This window comes from Ruditapes philippinarum, unplaced genomic scaffold (genome assembly GCF_026571515.1).
Source record: "Ruditapes philippinarum isolate M1 unplaced genomic scaffold, ASM2657151v2 ctg3926_1_1_1_1, whole genome shotgun sequence".
NCBI lineage: Eukaryota > Metazoa > Mollusca > Bivalvia > Venerida > Veneridae > Ruditapes > Ruditapes philippinarum.
The window spans coordinates 232,495-247,798 of NW_026851937.1; the positions used below are offsets into that span (position 1 = coordinate 232,495).

At 30.0% G+C, this 15,304-nt stretch overlaps 1 long non-coding RNA gene across 2 annotated transcripts; it reads right to left on the minus strand.

The window, feature by feature from the left end:
- Window positions 1-127: 127 nt before the first annotated feature.
- LOC132743552 (uncharacterized) lies at window positions 128-12,154 on the minus strand. 2 transcript variants are annotated; one of them, XR_009627585.1, is made up of 4 exons: window positions 11,945-12,154; window positions 10,906-10,978; window positions 1,757-1,829; window positions 128-506 (listed from the first exon to the last, which is right to left on the minus strand). It is a non-coding gene; the product is annotated as an uncharacterized LOC132743552 (long non-coding RNA). The 2 variants fall into 2 exon arrangements; XR_009627586.1 differs by lacking the exon at window positions 10,906-10,978 and having other exon boundaries at window positions 11,945-12,144.
- Between the last annotated feature and the right edge of the window lie 3,150 nt (window positions 12,155-15,304).

The following is a 15,304-nucleotide window of genomic DNA, read 5'->3' on the forward strand; positions in this document are numbered from 1 at the left end:
CCTTTAATCATAAGGAATTGATGGTTTTGTAACAAAAGTCGGTTTCATCATTGATTATACGTAGTTTATAACCTTCGTCATGTTTCAGTGAAGTTTGAGGAGTAAAACATAAACACTGACAACAAAATATGCAAACAGAATAACTATATTGTTTAATATTGTTTAAATTTTCATTTGATTTTTGTTGTGTTTCATATTCAAACAAATTTATATAATCTTGTCCAATATATCGTCTGTGTCTATTTACTCGTTAAATTGAGTTATTTTTTTCCCAGCAAAATGATTTTCCTTCCTCTACCACCATCATCATCCGGCAAAATGTTTGTCCCTCTGTTACTACCATCATCCGGCGCTTTTCTTCGTAAGCGATGGTTTTCAAGATGTTCTGTATCTTTTAACAATTCATTGTTTTCTGCATTCGATACACTTTTGCTAAGCACCAATCCAAAAAGACAAAACAGGAGCACAAATGTAATGTGTTTCTTCATTTTGTAATTTAGTTGCACCTAAAGAGAAATATACGAAAACATTTGATGAATTAGAAATGTAAGTTTAAAGGTCACTTAGGGAGATAAAAGTAACGTTCGGTCTAATAATAGTAACGGGAGAGCAACGTTTACTAAATACTGCTCCTTTCACACATAAAATACTGGAAAGGCAACCAGTATTACACCTAGCAAAAAAGCAAAAACAAGCATTCTGACAAGGAAGGCAATAAGATTCAGTCATATATTACATACAACATGTTAATTTTTTATTGAATTTTGAATACCTTTACTTTCCTTTGAACACTTTTCGAAATATTGATTTCTTGAAATACTTTTACTCATTCAGAGGCATGAAGCTAAAAATGAAGCAATAAATAAAATCACACATATATGTCTTATAGTTATCAACCCATATCTACGTACGTACCAAACTGTTGGATGTTTACCCATTCCTAATTTATGTTCGGTAACGTCCAACTTCTTCTCATGCGCACATATTTTAATTCATCCACATTTCACAACATATTCACAAACCCATATAGAATAAGAACATGTAAGCAAAAAGCCAAATTTATAGGTTCATATCGATATAACATTTCATTGTCAAAACTAAAACCAAGAAAAATTGAAATTGAAATACGCCCTCACATTTTATATGGTTGCCTTTTCCTTATGGATTTGTTTCCTTTGCCGCAGCTTTTATTCTAATATAAAGGTAATTTTCTAATAAATTCGGTTATCCTTATTTTTTTCTTGTCATATCGCTTTATAACATATATCGCAAACTATCCTACAAATTTGGCATGCATTTCCTGATTATTTAAATAAATAAAGTGTAGAAAACTATTACTTAATATTATGTTAACAACATTTAATCAAATATGCTACATATTTTCACTCAATACCGTCCCTGCTCGTGAAAATATGTGGCATTTTATCATGTTTCGTGAAAATATATTCCATATTACACTCAAACGAAAACAATATCCTCTTAATAGTTCTTACTGTGTTAGTGATGCAGTACAAACATGATGCAAATCAGTTGTTAATTGCATACAACATGTTAATTATTTCTTGAATACTTTCACTTTTCTTAACATCTTCGCGCATTTTTCTGAATGATGATTATCTTGTAATGTCTTTGCTCGTTTGGAGACATGCAGCTGTAAATGAAAACATTCATAATATCACACGTCATATACATAATATCACACATATCTGTCTTAAAGACATCACTCAGTTATATGTACAAAGTATTTAATATTTACCCAGCCTGATTTGTTCCCAGTAGCGTCTGCTCTTTTCCTTTGCGCACAGATTTAAGCTTGTTGACAAATGTTACTGAAAATAAATATCTAAATATTCTAAATAAAATGTATGCTTTTAAAAGACTTTTAATTGAAACGCATTACTTACAGTTCGTTTCTAGTATTTAATAATTTGACGCGAATGTTCCTGTCTGATCGTGAATTTCTAGTTTAATTGATTCATATGGCTGGCACACTATTTAAATAGCATGAGTAAAACATATTGTACGTTTCAAAGATATGTATTCAGCACTGCTTATGGAATTGTTTTTAAAACCGTGCTTTCATGGCATTAATAAAAATCAATATAAAAAGGAAAGTAAATAAATAAAATCAACAAGAATAAAGACGAAAACAACAAACAAAGAAAAAAATCACATACACCAGAGTAGCGTACAAAATGTATTTAGTGTTCTTAAAAACTAAATATTGAAAGAGAAATATGTTCTTTAGAAAGATATTAATTTTTGTATGAAACAAGTTTTTTTCTTCACCAGGAACTGTTTGCGACTTCACAAATTCGATTTTTATTATAAATAGCAAAACATATACAAAAAAAAAACCGAACGTAACAACATAAAAAGTATAAAAATATATTTAACATGTATTATAAACAATTACCCTAATTATCAAATATTCGCCTAAATGACTGAAATCCTGTTTGGAAACGGCGTAAAATGAAAGAAACAAACAAATTATCACAAAACCACCTGTAAAGATATTAACATTTGGACTAACAAATTGAAAATGCAAAGAATGTAGTACCATGTTTAATTTTATCAATGATTATTTTAAATGTATATAGACTGTGTACGAAACTGTTCTTACTTAATGTTATGCTCACAACATTAATAAAAAAATAGTACTGAAAAATATGGACACAGCAATAAAATGTATTTTGCTCAATTAATATTGCTTTTTTAAGCTATCAAGCATTTCGAATTATAGTTGTATCAATAAATTTTCTTTCTCAAAGAAACTGTCACTTACTTTTTGCAATGTGAGAATATCATACAGCTAAAACTGTTGTACAATTTTTTCAAAAGTAAAACGCAAAAGATTTGCCAACTTTCAAAACAGACTATGTTATGATAAACTTCAACGTTGGGGTGGCATTATCATTCAATATTTAATGAAATACTGCGGACTAAATAGCAATGTTTAAATCAAGCAGTATTATAAGCTGTCTTGAAAGACAAAAGGGTGCAGTAAATACGTCAGCACGAGGTTATAATATGAAAAAATAGCCTCTAGACAAGCGAATTTCAGTGAATTACAATTTAAATGAAATCCGATACTATTGAGCAGATATCATTGTATAGTAATAATTGGACACTTGACAAGCATTTTGAAACCAATTTTAAACATTATATCATATTTAATCATTTTTTAATGTAATAATGACTTTGGAAAATCACGTTTACCTTGATATTACATAAAGTCTGAGTGATATAATGGGTTGTAATAAGCAACAATTTTACACAGATGTAAGGATTATTTTTATTTTCACATAAAGGAAAATATTTATATTTACTGGCTCGGGTATGGTGTCTTCCGAAATAATTTAACCTTAAGGTATTGTTAAAATTACATCGACCACAAGTCCCGTTAACAAAATATTGTCTTGTAGATATAAGTGTTTCAAACTGTACTGGAGCAAAACATCAAACGCTTTTTTAAATGAAGTTTAGTGTATATTTGATTTATAAAACAACCTTTATTGTCGCAAAAATATTAAATTTTCCCATTTAATAATCAGTACTATACAAAGTCCTGTTTGTCAAATGCAAGAGTGGCATTCATCAACGTAGGTATCTTAAATTAATGTTTTATGTTCATAGCGGATATCAAGATCTCAATGCACTTGCTTCAAAAATAAAGTATTTATTCATACATATTTATAAGATTTCTTGAAGACGAGTCAAAGCAAACATTTTAACTGATATTTGACAGTTAAGTAAGAAGTTCTAAAGTTTCATCATAATATCCCGAAATTTATACAGACCGTTCCTGATCAAATTATACTATGTTATATTGTAGTTATCCACAAATTCAGATTTTTGTTGGTGAGTGACAGAATATCTGGAACTTTATTTCAATATTATTGTTATGTCCTTTTGTCGGTCAGAATTGAACTGGTCCAACGTAAGAAATAAGAAATATTGTAAATTATTATCGATGTTTGCAGTTTAAATAATTTGTTTGTGTGTTACTGATTCGTTAAATAATCCTTCAGTAGGTGACCGTTTATGAGTGTTGTCTTTTTCATCTTCTTGGTATTTTTTATATTTCTCGTGTCTTTCGGAATTATTGATTCCAATAAGTTCCACGTTGAGTGTTGAATGATGTTAGAAAAGCAATATTAAAGATTAACAAGGAAAAGGCAACGTTCACAGGACGCAGCTTCCCCCCCCCACCCCCGACACATCAAAGCAGGGGGCAACCCGGAAGGCACAAACCAAAACAGGTAGTGGACATAATGGCGGCGAAAGGAGAGGGACACGTTATATGTGAAATAACAAAAAAAAAAAAAAAAAAAAAAACCGGGCCTATATTGGAATTAAAGAGACATTATACTTGACTGTATAAAATGGACTTTCTAGTATTGTTTTTGCCTAAATTCCTTTCTTTTTGTAATTGTCTTCTAGATTTCAAAGACGATAATAAACGTTGTGTGTGGTTATGTTCAGAAAACCAGGCCAAAATAAAATTAATAAAAAAACATGAGCATTTTAGTTTTACATTAATACCAATGTGGTATTGGTATTCTGAGCTTGTTTTGATGTTTTTTTATGCTGTTGTTGTTGCCACTTCCTTTGCTACACTTTTGCAATGATAACTATCGTAACTCATTGTTTTGATTGTTATGGTTTCCAATTTTTATTTAGCAGTAACTTTAAATGAGACAAAATATGGTATATTCACTTTAGAAAGTTTTCTTTTTTTAAATAATTTCTTTAACGTTAACACCTTTTTAACAAAATCAGAGTTTTGAGATTTACCTAAGAATGTCATGTCAGTTAAATAATATTTTGATTCGCCGCATTTCTGTTCCACATATCAATGACGCTTATTAAGAGATAGTTGTTACTAGTATATTCAAAGGAGTGCATTGCTATATCAAAATTGTTTTTTCAAAATAAGATATTCTGTTTTTGGTAAAGAAAATAATCATATTTTATCTCAACCTCATGATTATCCTTATCTATTTGAAAGCATTTAAATTTTCTATTGAATGTTTTGGTGTTAAATAACAATTTTATGAGACCCCAATAGAGCGATTATATAATTAGGCTTCTCCCATTTAAATACAGTCTCTACTGTTAGATCTAAAATATCAAACGTAAAATCATTCTTAATTTACTTGATTGATTTTTTGATAACAAATAAAGGCACACACAAAGCTAATTCAATAATCTAATCTTTATGTACCAATTTATAAATAAAAAGGATAATGCCTTGAAGACATCATACTTTGTCAAATTGTACCACATGGTTGAGGTTAACTTTTCCATTCTGCAACGGACATTTGAAATCCCATTTTAAAGAAATGAATAATCGTTTCAGATATCACCCAAAGCATTTTGAAATTATAACGCAAAACCGTCTCAAACGTGACAAGATAGGACGTAAAAGATCGGACAGTTGAATTTGATTTTATATAATAATCATTCGTTATGCGGCTCGGCGAGTATACCAAATTAATTTGTTCACCGACACTTATAACCATATCTTTGTGACATTATACTAAAATTGTGAATTGAAGTATTGTTATGTACACATATATATCTTCAATTTGCCAAGTAGTAACCATTTTATGCGATTATGTTTTCCTTTGCGATAAATAGTTCAGCTTTTTACAAATGATCCGGAATTATTTTGTAGTCAGCTGCTCATGTGTATTTGTACAATTTTTATTGATCGCCCTCTAGCAAGATAACAAAAAAGATAGACAATGTTCCAAACAGTATGTAAAATAGACAAACTACCAGAAAGTACGCAGAAAGGCATCAAGAAATTGCTCTTTGTACTAAATGTACACTCATTAAAACATTCTTATCAAAAATAATTATATAGATATTGGAATATTAACGTTGGAAAATGAATATCGTAAATGATAATGCGTCTTGTTGGTTCACCTATTTATTACCGCTGTGTCTTATTACAATGTTTGCTGAGATGATGTGATTTTTTTTTCAAGGGTTTTACTGCGAATGTGTTAACATGCAAATATGACTGTGTTTTGTACATTTAAAACCCCCATTTCACAAAGCGATAGTGCAAAGTGGTCTTTCTTCGCGTCTGAAACCGTTAATGTATCGGTAGATTGGAGAATACTTTAAGGTAAAAAATAGAAAACAATTTTATACCTTTCTTTATCAAGCAATAGCAAACTTTCAAACCAGTTACAGAACGTAAGAAAAGAATCTCATAACTCCAGAATTATTAATCGAGTAGAATATTCAACTGCTTTTCCATGGTTTAAACTACTAACTAAATAATGAGAAGATTTAAAATAAAATTGTCGAGTAAAAACCAAAAAAACAACAACATGCATTGTATTATGTTGGCTTTTACATCTAACAAACGCTTTAAAGGACATATGGTCTGGTCCTAATGAAGGACGACCTCAAGTGGTTCTCTTTGTATTAATTAAGACAAGAAAAGGGCTTTCAAACATTATTACCAGCGTTCTGTTAGTTAGCTCGTTAGCTAAAACTTCAGTGTCGTTATATTTTATAGTCCCTTTCAATCATTGATTCCAGCACTTTTAAATGTTTAGAATTGACTACTGCTCCATAAATTGCTAGGGGGCGCGAGGGACGTTTCATTTTTATTATTAATCAAGTACAGGCTCAATCAAACCGGATCAGAAAAAAATCATGTAATTTTGCAAATTTCAATGCTTCCGAGGGATCGCTTTCCTTCCAGATAATTAGGATATCCATATTAAACTACTTTAGTTTAAAGTATGCGAAAACAATAAATTTAAGAACAAAGTCAAGCGGACAGGTACGTTATAAAAACAAATCATAATGGTATATCTAAAAGGACACGACTCAAACATTTTAATGAGAATGTAAAGAAAAGCAAACGATAGATTAGATGGATGTGGTATCGAGTTGTTAGGACAATAGGAGAGGAAAACAAAATAGAATCATGATAAATTGACCCTTCAATCATAAGGAATTGATGGTTGTGAAACAAAAGTCGGTTTCATCATTGCTTATACGTAGTTTATTCTTTTCGTCATGTTTCAGTGAAGTTTGAGGAGTAAAACATAAACACTGAAAACAAAATATGCAAACAGAATAAATATATTAATTACACAGTTTAAATATTCTTTAAATTTTCATTTGCTTTATCTTTTTGCTGTGTTTCATATTCAAACAGATTTATATAATCTTGTCCAATGTATCGTCTGTGTCTATTTACTCGTTAAATTGAGTTTATTTTTTTCCCAGCAAAATGATTTTCCTTCCTCTACCACCACCATCACCCGGCAAAATGTTTGTCCCTCTGTTACCACCATCATCCGGCGCTTTTCTTCGTGAGCGATGCTTTTCAAGATGTTCTGTATCTTTTAACAATTCATTGTTTTCTGCATTCGATACACTTTTGCTAAGCACCAATCCAAAAAGACAAAACAGGAGCGCAAATGTAATGTTTTTCTTCATTTTGTAATTAAGTTGCACCTAAAGAGAAACATACGAAAACATTTGATGAATTAGAAATATAAGTTTAAAAGTCCATAAGGGAGATAATTTTTCATTCTCTGATTAAGTATTAACACACAAAAGCCTAGATGCATTATTTAAATGTCTACACTTAATTTTGTACAAAGTCAATTGAATATGGCAGATCTTATGGTACATTAACATTTATTAGTGTATAATAAACATATTTTATTTCAAACATGTTGCACAAAAAATTTTCTTGCAATAATGATTTGCACATTACAATGCTGAAAAGGGATTAGATTGAAAGCATAAAATTTTCATAATAAATAAGTATATTTTCCTTAAATAAATTTTATAATATAAGTTTAAATAAGACGAGTTTTTGAAAATGTTTGAAATATTGAATAAATAGAAAATATGATAATTAACACTCGTAGATTTGAGAAAGGTGAAAATGGAAAAGATCCGTCACTAAGTTACGTTAACGACCTAGGAAACGAATAGGGACATAGTGTAGAAGTTTATATCTGAAAAATAGGAATAGGGACTTAATACATGTAATACATGTAATACATTTAATGCAATAATTGACTTTTTAATGAATGAATCAAGTTTCAGACTTTCATAGATTGAGAGAGAAAAAAACTGAATCAAATAAGCAATAGAAAACAGACACATCATGCTCCATTAACGGTTAACGATTAATCATCCTAGTTTTAACAAATTTCGTAAAATAACCTGTTGTTGTAGAATGTTGAAAGTGTTAGCTGTAGGGCGTATCTATTATGACTGATTTTGCAATGTTTTAAAACCTTGTCATTGCATTGTGCCAAAAATGTAGAAAGAAACTATGTCCTTACAATAACCTGGTGTTTACGAATATGTAACAGAGGTTTATTCTTTGGGTAGTTGGGTTTTACATGGTACCAACATAATATATGTCATATGGGGCCTTTCCAGCTTAAATGGTAAAGGAATATCTCATGTGCCCTTCATTGGATTATATCAGGCACGAACGGGCACCCGAGTAGAGCCGTCGACGTCCATAAGCTAGCTGGATAGTTTTTATATACAAACTAATCCAAAATCCTTACCAGGATTCGAACTAACAGCGATGAGGGGCAATTAGTTTGAAGAAAACGACCTTAATCGCTCGGTCACGGACGTCCTTCAACAACGGTTGATAAAAATTAAATAAGCACAAAATAATAAGACTGATTATTGTCATTGTTAATACACTGTCTACATAAGTAAATAAGTAAATCAACTAGTTGTTATACTAATGAAAACATGCCATGCTTGTGTATAACAGAAAAATAAGCCCGACAGCATCTTAATTATTTACATATATTTAAGTTAGGGATTTTAACATAGACCCGAAAGTTCATGATACTGTAGTCTGAAACAACAACAACAAAAAGCGCGGGAATGCTTTTTATATAGTAGAAAAACTGTTCTTGCAGATCAGTTTTTAAGATTGTTTGATATCATATACTTATTCTGTGACTTTCTTTTTATATGGTATTCTTTTAATCATGTTGAGATTAATTAAAAATTCTAAACACATTCGAAGTTGAACTACGCGACAACTTTACAAGACAATTAAGTCAATCGTGCGGACAGGTATGTTTTGACAGACAATTGTTAATTACATGTTTAGTAGTGAGTTAAAGACGTATGAAATCTAAATAGAAATAAATGTGACTGTAAAATAAAAGAAATCACAGTTATGGTTCCAAAGAAAATATACACTTTATACAACACTACTCGGTTAGTTTCTTGTAGTAAATGTTGCCGATCAAACTCTTTAAGCAACACGCCTATAGATTCATTTTACATATCATGAGCATTTTTAAAATAAATTAAAAAGTAAAATATTCTCAGGTGAACAAAATAAGTAATTTATTATTGCAAATGGCCCTCAAACATCTACCAAAACTCCGAAAAATAGATAAGAATATGGACAATTATTGAATTTTAGGCATGAAATATGGTGCTATATCAGTCAAATATATTTCTTATTTTTGTATAAAAGAGATATGAAATATAAATATGAAAGTGGGTGGAGTCAAAACTCATATTTATTTGAAGGGACTTCTTTCGGCATTTTGTTTGAAACATCTGATAAATAAAACAATTTTTGTTGAATTTTGTTTTTAAAACTATCTAGAATGATAGCAAATGGTCTAACTAAGAAAATAAATCAGAACACTAATATCTTTAATTCAGTCATTAACGCTGTACAGACGTTTAAAAGTTGTTTACGTGACGTCACAATATAGCGCCAAACAGCGCGTACAAATAAAATAATCAATATATTACTGCGCACCGTACAATTGCAGTTGCGTAGCAAGCACACTTTTCTTTGATCATGAAATTAGATAAAAATGTTTTTTTTCTTCTTTTTGCGTGAAATATGCTATATATTTTCACTCAATACCGTCCCGGCTCGTGCAAATATGTGGCATTTTACCATGTTTCGTGAAAATATATTCCATAGTACACTCAAACGAAAATATATCCTCTTAAAGCTACATTTAATAAATTTCATAAAAAACTAAATAGGGATATTTCATTAATAAATTGGATTTTATATCGACTCAATGTCTTATTTTGGTGTCCAGACAACCAAAATGAGTTTTATTAGCATAAAAATAGGTAACCTCATTGTGGCAAAATGGGATGTACAATTTCTGTTTGCATGAGAAACTCCGCCTTCGGAGCATCCGTACATCAATCTTGAATCAACAAACATGACTATAAGTAGCAGTCCTAATTTAACGGTATATTTCCGCATTGTAACGGATGTTTTCATACAAATTTTATCTTTTTACGAGATGATTTCTTTCTTTGAACCCCAGGCTTAGCGCACCGTGAAGCTAAAACGGTAAAAGTGTGTTTGCACAAGAAAATATCATATTTGTTGTGCTCGGGATAGCAACTATAAAACTCTGACGTAGAGCATACACGAGCTGATTATATAGTCTTCATTTGCATGTTAAAATTCGTATACGAACTTTAGTGTTACCGTGGGGTTTTCCGTTTAAAATCCTAATTTATGAACAAGTTTTGGTGAGATTTACAACAATACTGTTAAACAGGTTAATGAAACTGTAGAATGTTTGATTTTTAGGCCGACGGCAATTTTTTATATATATTTATTTAATGCAGCTTTAATAGTCCTTACTGTGTAAGTCATGCAGTAAAAAAATGATGCAAATCAGTTATTAATTGCAAACAACATATTAATTATTTCTTGAATACTTTCATTTTGCTTAACATCTTCGCGCATTTTTCAGAATGATGATTTTCTTGTAATGTCTTTGCTCGTCTGGAGACATGCAGCTGTAAATGAAAACATACATAATATCACACGTGTCTGTCTTAAAGACATCACTCAGTTATATGTACAAAGTATTTAATATTTACCCAGCCTGATTCGTTCCCAGTAGCGTCTGCTCTTTTCCTTTGCGCACAGATTTAAGCTTGTTGACAAATGTTACTGAAAATAAATATCTAAATATTCTAAATAAAATGCATGTTTTTAAAAGAATTTTAATTGAAACGCATTACGTACAGTTTGTTTCTAGTATTTGATTATTTGGACGTGAATGTTCCTGTCTGATCGTGAATTTCTAGTTTAATTGATTCATATAACTGGCCCACTATTAAAATAGCATGAGTAAAACATATTGTACGTTTCAAAGATATGTATTCAGCACTGCTTATGGAATTGTATTTAAAATACAAACAACAAGAATAAAGAAGAAAACAACAAAGAAAAAAGCACATACACCAGAGTAGCGTACAAAATGTATTAAGCTTTTAAGTTCATATAACGCAGTCTTAAAAAAACTGAACATTGAAAGAAAAATATGTTCTTTAGAAAGATATTTATTTTTATATGAAACAACTTTTTTCTTCACCAGGAACTGTGTGCGACTTGACAAATTCGATTTTTATTATCAATAGCAAAACATATTCCCCAAAAAACAAACGAAACAACATAAAAAGTATAAAAACTTATTTATCATTTATAATAAACAAGTACCCTAATTTTCAAATATTCGCCTATATGACTGAAATCCTGTTGGGAAAAGGCGTAAAATGAAACAAACAAACAAATTATCATATAATTACCTGTAGGGATATTTACATTTGGACTAACAAATTGAATATGAAAATGCAAAGAATGTAGTACCATGTTCAATCTTATAAATGATTATTTTAAATGTATATAAACTGTGTACGAAACTGTTATTACTTAATGTTATGCTCACAACATTTAAAAAAATATATTTCTGACAAATATGGACACAGAAACATCATTTTAACAATACAATTTAATCGGAAAAGCGGCAATAAAAATGTATTTTTGCTCAATTAATATCGCTTTTCTTAAGCTATTAAGCATTTCGAATTATAGTTGTATCAATAAATTTTCGTTCTCAAAGAAACTGTCACTTACTTTAAGCTATGTGAGAATATCCTACAGCTAAAACTGTTGTACAATTCTTTCAACAGTAAAACTTAAAAGATCTGCCAACTTTCAAAACAGATTATATTATGATAAACTTCAACGTTGGGGTGGCATTATCATTCAATATTTTATAAAATACTGCGGACTTAATAGCAATGTTTTAATCAAGCAGTATTATAATCTGTCTTGAAGGACAAACAGGTGCAGTAAATACGTCAACACGAGGTTATTATATAAAAAATAGCCTCTAGACGAGCGAATTTCAATGAAATAAAATTTAAATGAAATCCGATACTATTGAGGCGATATCATTGTATAGTAATAATTGGACATTTGACAACCATTTTTAAACCAATTTTAAACATTATATCATATTTAATCATTTTTTTAATGTAATAATGATATGGGGAAATAAGGTTTACCTTGATATTACCTTAAGTCTGAGTGATATAATGGGCTGTAATAAGCAACAATTTTACACAGATATAAGATTTCATTGTCACGTTATTGTCAAAATCATTATTAAAGGAAAATATATATACTTATTGGCTTGGCGTTCGTCTCTTCCGAAATAACCCAACCTTAAGGTATCGTTAATATTAAATCGACAACGAGTCCCTTTAACAAACATTGTCTTATAGATATATGTGTTTCAAACTGTACTGGAGCAAAATATCAAACGCCTTTTTAAATGAAGTTTAGTGCATATTTGATTTATTAAACAACCTTTATTGTCGCAAAAATATTAGATTTTCCCATTTAATAAACAGTACAATACAAAGTCCTGTTTGTCAAATGCAAGACTGTCATTCATCAACTTAGGTATTTAAAACGGACTCCACTGAGGTTTTTTGACAGGGTGGGACTGAAAATATTTCGTTTTTCCAAATTAATTATTCAAATTGTAAACAATGACCCAAAATGAAAAGCATTTAAACGCTTTTCACTCAAATTAGACTAAAAGAAGCATAAAACCACGATTTTCGATTTATTTAAAAGTATTTTTTTTAACTATCTTTGCATATTTCTGTTTAAAGCGCCCCAGTAGATTCATGTAAGAAATTCTTATGTTATGTTTTTAGGCTTTTAAACCTCAGTGGAGTCCCTTTAAATGAATGTTTTGTGTTCATAACGGATATCAAGATCTCAATGCACTTGCCTCAAAAATAAAGTATTTATTTACTCATAATTATAAGTATTCTTGAAGACGATTCTAAGCAAACATTTTAAATTATATTTGACATTTAAGTAAGAAGTTTTAAAGTTTTCATCATAATATCCCGATAAATTAATACAGATCGTTCCTAAAATTTTAGAGATCAAATTATAATATTTTATATTGTAGTTATTCAAAAATTCAGATTTTTTGTTGGTGAGTGACAGTGTATCTGGAACTTTATTTCAGGATTATTATAAGTTCCTTTTGTCGGTCAGAATTTAAACCGGTCCAACGTAAGGGGAAAGAAATATTGTACATTACCATCGATGTTTGCAGTTTTAATATTTTGGTTTGTGTGTTTACTGTTTCGTTCAATAATCCTCCTTTTACATTATCACAAATTAAGTTCATAATAACTTTAGTAGGTGACCGTTTATAAATGTTGTCTCTTTCATCTTTCTGGTATTTTTTTGATATATTCTCTTGTCTTTTGGACTTCTTGTTTCCAATGAGTTTAACGTTGAGTGTTGAATGATGCTAAAAAAAGCAAGATTAAAAAGATCAACAAGGGAAAGGCAACGTTCACAGGACGCAGCCCCCCCCCGGGGACAACACCCAAGTTAGGCACCCGGGAAAGGCACCAAACCAAAACAGGACAAAAAGTGGACACAATGGCGGCGAAAGGCGAGGGACACGGTATGTATGAAATAACAAAAAAACGAGCCTATATGGGAATTAAAGGGACATTAAGCTAGTGTAATATGGACCTTTACTTTCTAGTATTTTTTTGCCAAAGTTTCTTTCCTTTTGTAATTCTCCTCTATATTTCAAAGACGATAATAAACGTTGTGTGTGTGGTTATGTGCAGAAAACCAGGCCAAAATAAAATTAATAAATAAAACATGAGCATTTTAGTTTTACATTAATACCAATGTGGAATTGGTATGCTAAGCTTGTTTTGATGTTCTTCTTTTTGCTGTTGTTGTTGCCATTTTTTTTGTACACTTTTGCAATGATAACTATCGTAACTCATTTTGATTGTTATGGTTTCAAACTTTATTGTTTAGAAGTAACTCCAAATGAGACAAAATATGGTATGTTCATTCAATACGTTCTGTCAATGGTTTGAACGTTTTCTTTTTAAATAACTTCTTAAACGTAAACGTGTTTTTAACAAATCAGGGATTTGAATTTTTTTTTAAGAATGTCATGTCAATTAAATAATATTTTGATGTAAAAAGGTTTTGTTTGACTTTTTCATTTGTCGCATTTCTGTTTCACATATCAGTGACGCTTATTAAGAGATAGTTGTTACTAGTATTATGGAAGGAGTGCATTGGTATATCAAAATTGGTTTTTCAAAATAAAATATTCTTTTTTTGGTACAGACAATAATCATAATTTATCACAACCTCATGATAATAATGATCTATGTGAAAGCACTTAAAACTTTTAATGTTTTGTTTTCGCGTTAAAATTACAACTTTATATTATTCAAATAAAGCGTTTAAATAATTTGGCTACTCCCATTAAAATACAATCTCCACTGTTAAATCTAAAATGTAATTCTTAATTCACTGTATTGATTTTTTATAACAAATAAAGGCACACACAAAGCTAAATGAGAGCTAAATCAATGATTTAAACTTAATAATCCAATTTATAAATATTAAGGATAATGCTTGCAGACATTAAAGTAAAATTATACTACATGATTGAAGTTAACTTTTCCATTCTGCAGCGATAATATCAAATCCCAATTTAAAGACATGAATAATAGTTTCAGATATCATCAAAGGCATTTTGAAATCGTACCGCAAAAACGTCTCAAACGTGAAATGACAGGACATAAAAGACCTGACAGTTGAATAATGAATTCATATAATGATCATTCGTAATGCGGCTCGGCGAGTATAAAACAATAATTTGTTCAACCACACTTATAATCATGTCTTTGTGATATTATGCTTAAATTGTGAATGGATATATTGTTATGTACAAATATATATCTTCAATTTGCCAAGTAGTAACCATGAAATGGGATTATATTTTCCTTTGCGATAAATAGTTCAGCTTTTTACAAATAATCCAAAATTATTTTGTACTCAGATGCTCATGTTTATTTGTACAATTTTTATTGATTGCCCTCAAGCAAGATTACAAATATGATAGATAAAGTCCCAACTAAT